Here is a 10,432-nt window from a genome sequence, read left to right on the forward strand (position 1 = left end):
GCGTGGCTCTGGGCGGGGCTGTATTGTCCTCCTTCTGTGGTGGAGCTTAATCAAAATGGCTTCCAGCTGGTTTTCGGTGGGGACGAGAAGGCTTGAGGCCTAGATGTGAGAGACAGGGCAGGGAAGGCAGACTGACTAGACGAGGAAGGGGGAGCCTAAATCAAAGCCCCAGCATAAGGTTCTGGAAAAACCCTCTTGTTCGGTGGCACAAATGCAGTTTTCCCTACGATTAGAGGAACATCACACTTTCTCTCAGTCAGCTTCTCATCCTTTGGATTTTAAAGCTTCAACGTCAACCTGCTTCCCACCAGGCTCTTGCCTCAGTGCAGTGACTACCTCAGTCCTGCTGGTAACCCTCTACTTTGACTAGTTGAGGAAAAATGTTCATCCAACGGACTCCTTACTCATGGCCTGGATCCCAACCTCTGAGAGGAAACAGAATCCATCAGAGAGAACTACCCAATATCAGGCTTCCAAACCAATCAATCATTTCCTCTTTCCTTCTGGTTAAAAAAAAGTAGGTCTCTCCTGTCTTCAGAACAATCCTGACGTCTGTACAGGGGATTCCAACCGCTCCTCTCAGGAGGTTTTATTGATTATTTCCTTTGTCCCTGTATTTTCTTCCACTCTTCTGTTGCACAGAAATAGTCTCTCTCTCAAGATTCTCTCTCAATTCTATTTCCTTCTTAAGTTACCACCATATCTTTCTCCATTCTTGGCCAAACATCTTGAAAAAATGTCCATGCCAGCTGTCTCCACTCCCTCACCTCCCACTCACTCCATAATCTTCTGCAATCTGGTGCTGTCCTGGTAGCTCCACTAAAACTGCTCTCTACAAGGTCACCACAGACTTATTTGCTGAATCCAGTATGCTTCCCAGTTCATCACTCCTCTTGAACTCCCTCCCTGTGACTTCGGGTTGTGACTCTGGCCTGTCCTTGATCCCTTTGCAATTTTTTTCTTCCTCAGCCCTTCCCTTAAATGTTCCTTGGGTTTTGTTCTATATCCTTTTCTCTTATCATTCTATTCCCTCTCCTGGGATGATTTCACCCACTTCCATTACTATCTATTTGCTAATGATTCTCAAATCTATATTTCTAGTCCAGATCTTTCTCTGAGCTTCCAATCTATAAATCCAACTGACTTCTGAACATCTCCACTTGGATGTCTCAGAGGCACTGCAAACTACAAATCTCAACTAAAATGTCTCAGTTTACCTTCCTCAATCTGCCCCTCTCTATCAAGGTGCCGGTTCACTGAATGCCACACCATTACAACATTGCTCCAAGCCAGAAAGCCAGGGGGCATCCTAGACTCCTTCCTCTCCTTCACACCCTCCCCATACAATCAATCTTCAAGTCTTGTCTATTCCACCTTCTAAATACCTACCAAATCTGTTTACTTCTCTTCAGCCTCTGTCTAGTCGCTGGGCTAGGCTGCATTTGCTGGGCTTCCAGCTGGTCCTCCATGGGGAAGAGGAGGCTTAAGGCCTTAGATGTAAGACAGGCCAAGGAAGGCAGATTGAGGCAGGGAGGTAGAGGAATCCTAGGTTCAAGTCAGCTCTCCCTAGGGCTACTACAGTAGCATCCTAAGTGATCTTTATGTTTTAAGGGATGTCCCACTTGTGCCAGAATATTTAAGTGAATCAGTATCATCTAGGGTGCTGGTTTAAGTGCGTATTCTTGGGCAGTGTGGCTCTGGGATCACACTTTATTAACAAACTTCCCTGGTGATTCTTAAACACACTAAAGTCTGAGAACCGCAAACCATTCTAAAATAAAAACAAAATAAGTTTCCACCACTCTTTGGTTAAGTGGCAATCTTGTACCCTATAGGATGAAGTCCACAATTCTTATAAGACCTACAAAGCCCTTTGAGAACTAATCCAAGCTAACCATTCTAGCTCTTTCTCATCATTTCTCCTGGAAGCCTCTGCTTCAGTCATATTTAATTACTCAGGGTTCCCGAATGTGCCTGCTCTCTCAACTCTAAGCTTCTGTCCATTGTAGGTGCTCAAAGATTCACTGAATGAATGAATAACTGAAACTATCATTATGTGTAAAGTCCTGTGCTAGGCCTTGGGCAGACAAAGAAATGTAGACAAAGTTGCTGACTCAAATAACTTATAATTTGGTGGCGGGGGGCGGGGGGGGGGTTAAGTAGGAAATACACAAGAAGTGAAAGGGAAAGAGAACCAACTGCCATGTGTCAGGCACCGCGTGGGGCTTTATTAATATTAGCTCATTTTTTCCTTACACCAACCCTTCCAAGTGAGTGTAGTATTTATTTACAACTGAGGCTCAGAGGAGTTAAGTAACTTGCCAATATCACACAGCTGGGAAGTAGTGTTGATTGAGCTTCTACTGCATGTTGGGTGCTGTCCAGGTACTGTAGAAAAAGGAAAAGAGATGCTATCCTTACTCTCCTGAACCCAGGTCTTCTGTTGCCATCATATACCTTCCAGCCTTGTAGGACTGCAGAACCATCAAAGAGGAATACAGCATGTTAAACTTACCCTCATTGATATGTGGGGGTCTCCAATAATAAAATGGTTGTTTAGGCATTAGCTTCAGGGTGACAGGTGTGTCCTACAGTATCCCCCCTCCAAAATTATGCTAAATTATAAAATCACCTTCAGGCAAAGGAGGAGTTCGTATAAGAAGTAGTTAAGCACGTTCAAATGTGTGAGCAATATATATTCCAATGACAGAGTGGAATTTTGTGAGCTGAGCCCATTGTATACTGAGAGTCTCTTTCCAATTTCCAGGAAACAAATTGTGAACAGATAGAAATTTTTCAACATTAAGTTTCTCCCTCCATCATTTTTAAAGGGGTGGGAAAGGGAGTGGATGTGCACTGGAAAAGAGTGCTTTGGGAAAAAAAGTACAAAGAGTAGTGTATATAGAAAAGAAGAACAGTGGCAGACATTAATTGAGTGCTTATTATTTGGGGATTCTGTGCTAAGCCCTTAATCCTCACAAAGACTCTATTATTATTATCCTCATTTTACAGATGAAGAAAGTGAAACATAGAGAGATTGGGCAACTTTGTCACCCAGCTTGAAGTGGCAGAGCCAGTATCATATTGAACTCAGGCTTTCCGACTCAGATCCCAGTGCTTAATTACTGTAGGACTGCACACAGGATCCTATGGAAGGCTGCAGAGAGAAAATACATGGAAAAAAAAATCCTAGGGGCCGGCCCCCTGGCTTAGCGGTTAAGTGTACGCGCTTCGCCACTGGCGGCCTGGGTTCGGATCCCGGGCACGCACCCATGCACCGCTTGTCCGGCCATGCTGAGGTGCTGTCCCATACAGCAACTAAGAAGGATGTGCAACTATAACATACAATTATCTACTGGGGCTTTGGGGAGAAAAAGGGAAAGAAAAAGGAGGAGGATTGGCAATAGATGTTAGCTCAGGACCAGTCTTCCTCAGCAAAAAGAGGAGGATTGGGGTGGATGTTAGCTCAAGGCTGATTTTTTTTTTTTCTTTTTTGTGAGGAGGACCAGCCCTGAGCTAACATCCAATGCCAATCCTCCTCTTTTTTGCTGAGGAAGACTGGCCCTGGGCTAACATCTGTGCGCATCTTCTTCTACTTTATATGGGACGCCGCCACAGCATGGTTTAACAAGCGGTGTGTCGGTGCGCGCCCGGGATCCAAACCGGCGAACCCCGGGCCGCCACAGCTGAGCGCGCGCACTTAACTACTTGCACCACCGGGCTGGCCCCTCAAGGCTGATCTTCTTAAAAAAAAAAAAAAAAAATCCTAGAATAGTGCCGGGAGCATCAGTCAGGTTGTTTTGACCTAAATTTTTGTTTGGTTGTCTCTCTCAGCAGAATGGAAGTTCCATGAAAGCAGAGACCTGTCGGTCTTGTTTACAGTTTTATTCCCAGCACCTAGCTCAGTTCCTGGATCCTAATAGGCAAGTGAAGGAATGAATGAGGGAGTTGTGCAGTGAGCAGTTTTCACCATTAGGAGTGGACTAGGAACTTGGTAAGAAAGGCCTAATTCCTCTAGAAATCTAATTAAATATCAATAATTGGTGTTAGAATTAGAAATAGAGCATAAGAATAGGGTGAACCAGCCAAGATGTACTCATCAGGGTCAAGTGCCAAAGGAAAAACACCATTCCAAAAAGGGGCAAGAAAAAAAGAATCAAAGAAAGTCTGTTTAGGGGCCGGCCCATAGCGTAGCGGTTAAGTGCGCATGCTCCGCTGCTGGTGGCCCAGGTTCGGATCCTGGGCATGCACCGACGCACTGCTTGTCAGGCCATGCTGTGGTGGGGTCCCATATAAAGCGGAGGAAGATGGGCACAGATGTTAGCCCAGGGCCAGTCTTCCTCAGCAAAAAAAAGAGGAGGATTGGGATGGATGTTAGCTCAGGGCTGATCTTCCTCACACACACACACAAAAAGTCTGTTTAGAGCTTTATTTTTTTTAATAATAATTTTATTTATTTATTTTTTCCCCCAAAGCCCCAGTAGATAGTTGTATGTCATAGCTGCACATCCTTCTAGTTGCTATATGTGGGACTTGGCCTCAGCATGGCCGGAGAAGTGGTGCGTCGGTGCGCGCCCAGGATCCAAATCCGGGCCACCAGCAGCGGAGCGTGCACACTTAACCGCTAAGCCACAGGGCTGGCCCCTGTTTAGAGCTTTAAATCCTTGCCAAAAACCCGGAGAAACACATAACTGCATTTATAACACAGACGACTAAACTGTGTGTACTTTATACCATCAAACTTCCTTCAGGTACTAACAAAGGTTAGTTGAATACTTAAGCTATCTCTGTGAATACTGCAGGAATACTGAATACTGAATTCCTGAATACTGCAGGAAATCTGGAGGCAGAATGGTGATGTGGTAGAAACCTTCCAGCTTTCTATCCTTGGGTCATGGTAAAGAAGATGGGACCCAAGATTGCACCAGCAGTCAAAGCCAAGAATGTGGTATATTGTACTTCAAATGTGTCAGCTGGGGCACAAAATGTAGGGAGATATTGTCCCATTTTGCAATACCATACATTCACTGAATATTAATATACATATTGCACAAACATAACATAGAGAATGGTCTGTAAGCTTTTTGGGGGCAGGTATCATCGCTTTTTATCTTTGTAGTCTCAGCAAATAAAGTTCTGAGAAACAGCGATCAATAAATGTTCATTGACTTATTGACGCAATAGTAACACAGTATTTCTCACAAAAATACCCAAAATGCCTGAATTAGGGTTCCTGAATGCCTGTCAGTTCTGCAGCCTCTACATTGGTATGAGAATTTCAAGTTGTTCTAACCCGATTAATGCTCCAGTCCTACTTCTCTGTCCGTTATTGGATTCAAGCAGGGCCCAGTGACTCAAGGCTGTTTTTTTCATAAAACGAACAGAAATAAATTAAAGAAAACTGTTTGTGACTGCTTACTCTCACTCTGAGGTAGAGAAGACAGAGTTGGAAGGATAGCTCTCAAAGGGTGGTCCCCAGGGCAACATCACCTTCACTTGGGAATTTATTAGAAGTACAAATCCTGGGGCCCCACCCCAGACCTCCTGAATTAGAAGCTCTGGGAATAGAGCCCAGGAATCAGTGGCTTCAGAAACCTTCTACATAATTCTGAAGTTCACTAAAGTTTGAGAACCTCAGAGCTGGAGTAGCTTTCACTCCTCCAATAATAAATTTGTCACGTTTATAATTTTGTTTCTCAGCTTGAAGTCTTATGTGACCAGATATACATTACTATAGCTATAAAGCAGGTTTTCACAAATATGGTCTTATTCATGTATGCGTACATATGTATGTATCTATATCTGTATTTAAAACATTTATCAGTAGGTCCGGCCCTGTGGCTTAGCAGTTAAGTGTGTGTGCTCCGCTGCTGGCGGCCTGGGTTCAGATCCCGGGCACGCACCCACGCACCACCTCTCCGGCCATGCTGAGGCTGCGTCCCACATACAGCAACTAGAAGGATGTGCAACTATGACATACAACTATCTACTGGGGCTTTGGGGGAAAAATAAATAAATAAAATTATTAAAAAAATAAAACATTTATCAGTAAAATATTTTTAAAGTAAAATTTTTTAATTCACTCACATTCCCATAACACACTTATCTCTCAATTTTAATTTTCAATTTTTATCCCCATGTAAATTTCTTTACATAATTGTAAAAATATTCAACTTTGGTTTACTCTTAAATTTATTTATTTATTTATTTATTTATTTTTTGTGAGGAAGATCAGCCCTGTGCTAACATCTGCCAATCCTCTTTTTTTTTGTTGTTGAGGAAAGACTGGCTCTAGGCTAACATCCGTGCCCATCTTCCTCCACTTTATATGGGATGCTGCCACAGCACGGCTTGCCAAGCGGTGTGTCGGTGTGCGCCCGGGATCCGAACCGGTGAACCCCAGGCCACCGCAGCACAGAGCGTGCACTTAACCTCTTGCGCCACCGGGCCGGCCCCCTTAAATTGAAAATTATGTAGTAAACACGCTAAAAGATAACTTTTGTCTGATTATTAGAGTAATAATACTCATTCCTGCCAGCCTTTCTTTCTACATATTAATAGATACATTTTTTACAAAATTGAGAAAATTTTTAACAAAATTTTACTGAACTTTGTAAAATTTTGCTACAATTACCTTTTAATGATTGTGTAGCATTTCCTAGCTGTGAGACATTTATTTCCTTTTTTTTTTGGTGATTATTCAAAGTGTCCTTCTTGGTTATTCCCTGGAAGTGCAATTATGGAGACAAAAAGGTGAACATTTTAAAACTTCTTTAAGGGGTCAGCCCAGTGGCGTAAAGGTTAAGTTCGCATGCTCTGCTTTGGCGGCCCGGGGTTTGCAGCTTTGGATCTTGGGCGTGGACCTACGTGCCACTTATCAAGCCATACCGTGGCGGCATCCCATATACAAAGTAGAGGAAGATGGGCACAGATGTTAGCTCAGTGACAATCTTCTTCAGCAAAAAGAGGAGGATTGGCAACACACGTCAGCTCAGGGCTAATCTTCCTCACCAAAAAAATAAATAAATAAATAAAATAAAACTTCTTTAAAGATTTTTCCATGTTCTTATCAGTCTTCAGAGTTCTAAATAGGTGAATAATATCTCATTGATACATTTACTTAGCTGTTCCTCTATTCCACTCTGGTTGAGCATCTATGCCAGTAGCTCTCAACAGAGGTGATTTTGCCCCCTAGGGGACACTGGGAATATCTAGGGACATTTTTGGTGGTCACAATTGTTGAGGGGTATTAATGACATCTAATGGATAGAGGCCAGGGATTCTGATAAACGTACTGCAATGCAAAAGACAGCTCTCATAACAGAATTATTTGGCCCCAAATGTCAATAGTGTGGAGGTTGAGAAAATTTGTTGTTGTTATATATAGCACGTACCAAAATTCATATATCTTTTATATTTTGAAATTATTTGAAATAAATTTTCAAGAGAGGATTTACTGGGTCAAACTATATAAATATTTGTATGGCTCTTGATAATAGATTTCTACCTTGTTTTCCAAGACAATGATGTCTCTTGAAAATGATTATGTATTTATTTCTCTGCAGGGTAGGGAGCATTAGTTTTACTGGGATGCATTAAATGCATCCACTCAGCACTTTACATAGGCCACATCTCTAGCACAGTTCCTCTGGCTTGATCTGAGAATGATTTTAAGTTTGACTTTGGAGTGACTTAAAGTGATTTTTTTTTTTTTAAGATTTTATTTATTTATTTTTTCCCCCCAAAGCCCCAGTAGATAGTTGTATGTCATAGCTGCACATCCTTCCAGTTGCTGTTTGTGGGACGCGGCCTCAGCGTGGCCAGAGAAGCAGTGCGTCGGTCCGCGCCTGGGATCCGAACCCGGGCTGCCACCAGCGGAGCGTGCGCACTTAACCGCTACGCCACAGGGCCGACCCCGAGTGATTTCTGGTTTGACTCTTGTACAATAGGTATGTTTTTTTTTAATTAATTAATTAATTAATTATTTTTTGTGAGGAAGATCAGCCCTGAGCTAACATCCGTGCTAATCCTCCTCTTTTTGCTGAGGAAGACCGTCTCTGAGCTAACATCTATTGCCAATCCTCCTCCTTTTTTTCCCCAAAACCCCAGTAGCTAGTTGTACGTCATAGTTGCACATCCTTCTAGTTGCTGTATGTGGGACGTGGCCTCAGCATGGCCGGAGAAGCCGGTGCCTCGGTGCCTTGGTGCGCGCCCAGGATCCGAACCCGGGTCGCCAGTAGCAGAGCGCGTGCACTTAACCGCTAAGCCACAGGGCCAGCCCGGTATGTTTTGTTTTAGATTTTTATTTGATTCCAGAAATATTTTACTCTTTTTGTCTTCTTAGGGTTCTGATATACCTCAAGTGAAGTGTCTCCTGCATAACTGAAGACTGGCCAGAGTAGATACAGGAATTCCAGAGTTAAACCAACCAATCTAGGGAGAGGAGGGGGAAGAGAGAGGAGAGGAGATTGTGTAGCACAGGGAAGAGAAAAAGATTTGTATGCTGATTATTTAACTTGTTTTTCCAAATGTATTCCTTTAAGATTATCTGTTTAAAAAAAAAGGATAAACTACTTCATTGAAACCCCATTCTTGGAAGTCTATTTGAGAAGGACTAGAAGGAAGAAAAAGGTCTATATATAGAATAATAATAGCTCTATTAGCTGTAGTTTTTCTTTTTTCCCTCTATTAATGAATATATTCAAATGATTGTGTAAAGTTGCTGGTATATCATGGTCTTAGACCAAGAATATTTTCAACACTTTTTTCCAATATTATCTAGCTCTAGGTCAGACAATTTCAATACTTCTATTATCTTCAAATGGCAATGTCAGTCATAAAATATCAAGAAACTATAGTACTAAAATTTTCCAAGCTCTTTTGTCATTCAAATTATTTTTTCTCAGGTCTCCTTTTGAGAAAGGTGGTTTTTCTTTTTGGTCTTTCATCCTGTTATTTTTTTCCTTTCCTTCTATTCATCCTGTTCCCCAGAATAATTTTCTCTGAAGGAAATTAGGCATGATTTCTATCAATGTCTATTAAGCTTGGCTTTCACTTCTGCTGCTCAAAGAATTCTGAATAGCCAGAGCAGATATAATAAACAGTTTTTAAAAACTGATTTATCTGCTACTGAATGTTTATTTTACTTTTGGAAAACGTTAGCCCTCTTTTTACCCCCTAGAAAATGGACATGAATGCATAATTTCTCATACTTCATAGCCACTCCACTGGTATCAGAAACAGCGAAACTTTTGGAAAATGCAGCAAGACATAGATGGTGGAACAGTATGGAGTTTTGTGCAAAACTACACTAAATTTCATACTATGGATGGCGTCTTCAGAGATAAGGATTTGGATAAAACTGTAATAGCCACAGAATTTTCCTTCCTTTACCTCACAAGAACAAACTACTGAGGTGACAGGATTTTCTCAACTACTCCAAGTCATCTTATTTCTACCAATTCAAATAGATCGTTCAGAATCGTCTCAAAGAAAGAAGGGTTTCCCCAGGTAAAATACTGAAAATTTGTCGTTTTCAGGTCAAATTTCTTTCCTAAATAAAAGCAGCTGCTATATTTTCAGGAACTGTTTCCTAAGACTTATTTTTTTTTTCTGAAGACAAATCTGAAAATTTTTTTTTCAAGTTTGTTTTTATTTTTTTAAATTTTTTGTTTATTGCCGTAACATTGGTTTATAACATTGTAAAAATTTCAGGTGTACATCACCTAAGACTTATTTTTAAATTTCGAATTATCTTCAGTTCGTTCAAAAGGTGCTTATTTGGGAATTTAGAACCAGTACTGTTCTCTTCCTTGTATGTGCATGTATTTGTAAATATGGCATTAACAAAATAAGTAACTGCTTTAAGTTATTGGAGCACTTTTGAGTTTTCCATAACAAGGTCTGGGATTCCCTGATTTGAGTTTTTTTTTTTTTTCTGTTTTTCTTTAGTGAGACAACAAACCAATATTTGCGTTTAATTAAGCAAGCCCAGCTGTCTCAGTTTCAGTTGGTTAAGCCTCATCAATTTTGTCCGCGTGCCTCTTGAGCGTTTTGGGGTAGGCGTGGCGGCGACTGCCTTCCTACAGAAGCCCGATGGACAGACGCAGCTCGGGAAGAGGTTCGCTTGCCCTGGACAAAGCTCTGACAAGCGGCCGCGACGACGCTAACCAGCAGACCAAAACGAGCAAAGAAACCCAGCACCAGGACACTCGTCGGACTCACTCACGCCTGGAAGCTCCGCTCTCTCCCAAGAACGGCCGCCCAGCCCGCGCACGCGCAGCCGCTCCCGCCGTCCCCGGGGCGGGGTGGGGGTGGGGGTCTTCTCCCGGCCCCGCGAGGGGCTGTCCGCGGCGGCGCCTGATCTGGCGGGAGAGGTACTGTGAGGACAGGCTGCCCTGGCGCAGTTTTCCCTGACGTGTTGTCGAGGCCA

Source organism: Diceros bicornis, chromosome 18 (assembly GCF_020826845.1).
Source record: "Diceros bicornis minor isolate mBicDic1 chromosome 18, mDicBic1.mat.cur, whole genome shotgun sequence".
NCBI lineage: Eukaryota > Metazoa > Chordata > Mammalia > Perissodactyla > Rhinocerotidae > Diceros > Diceros bicornis.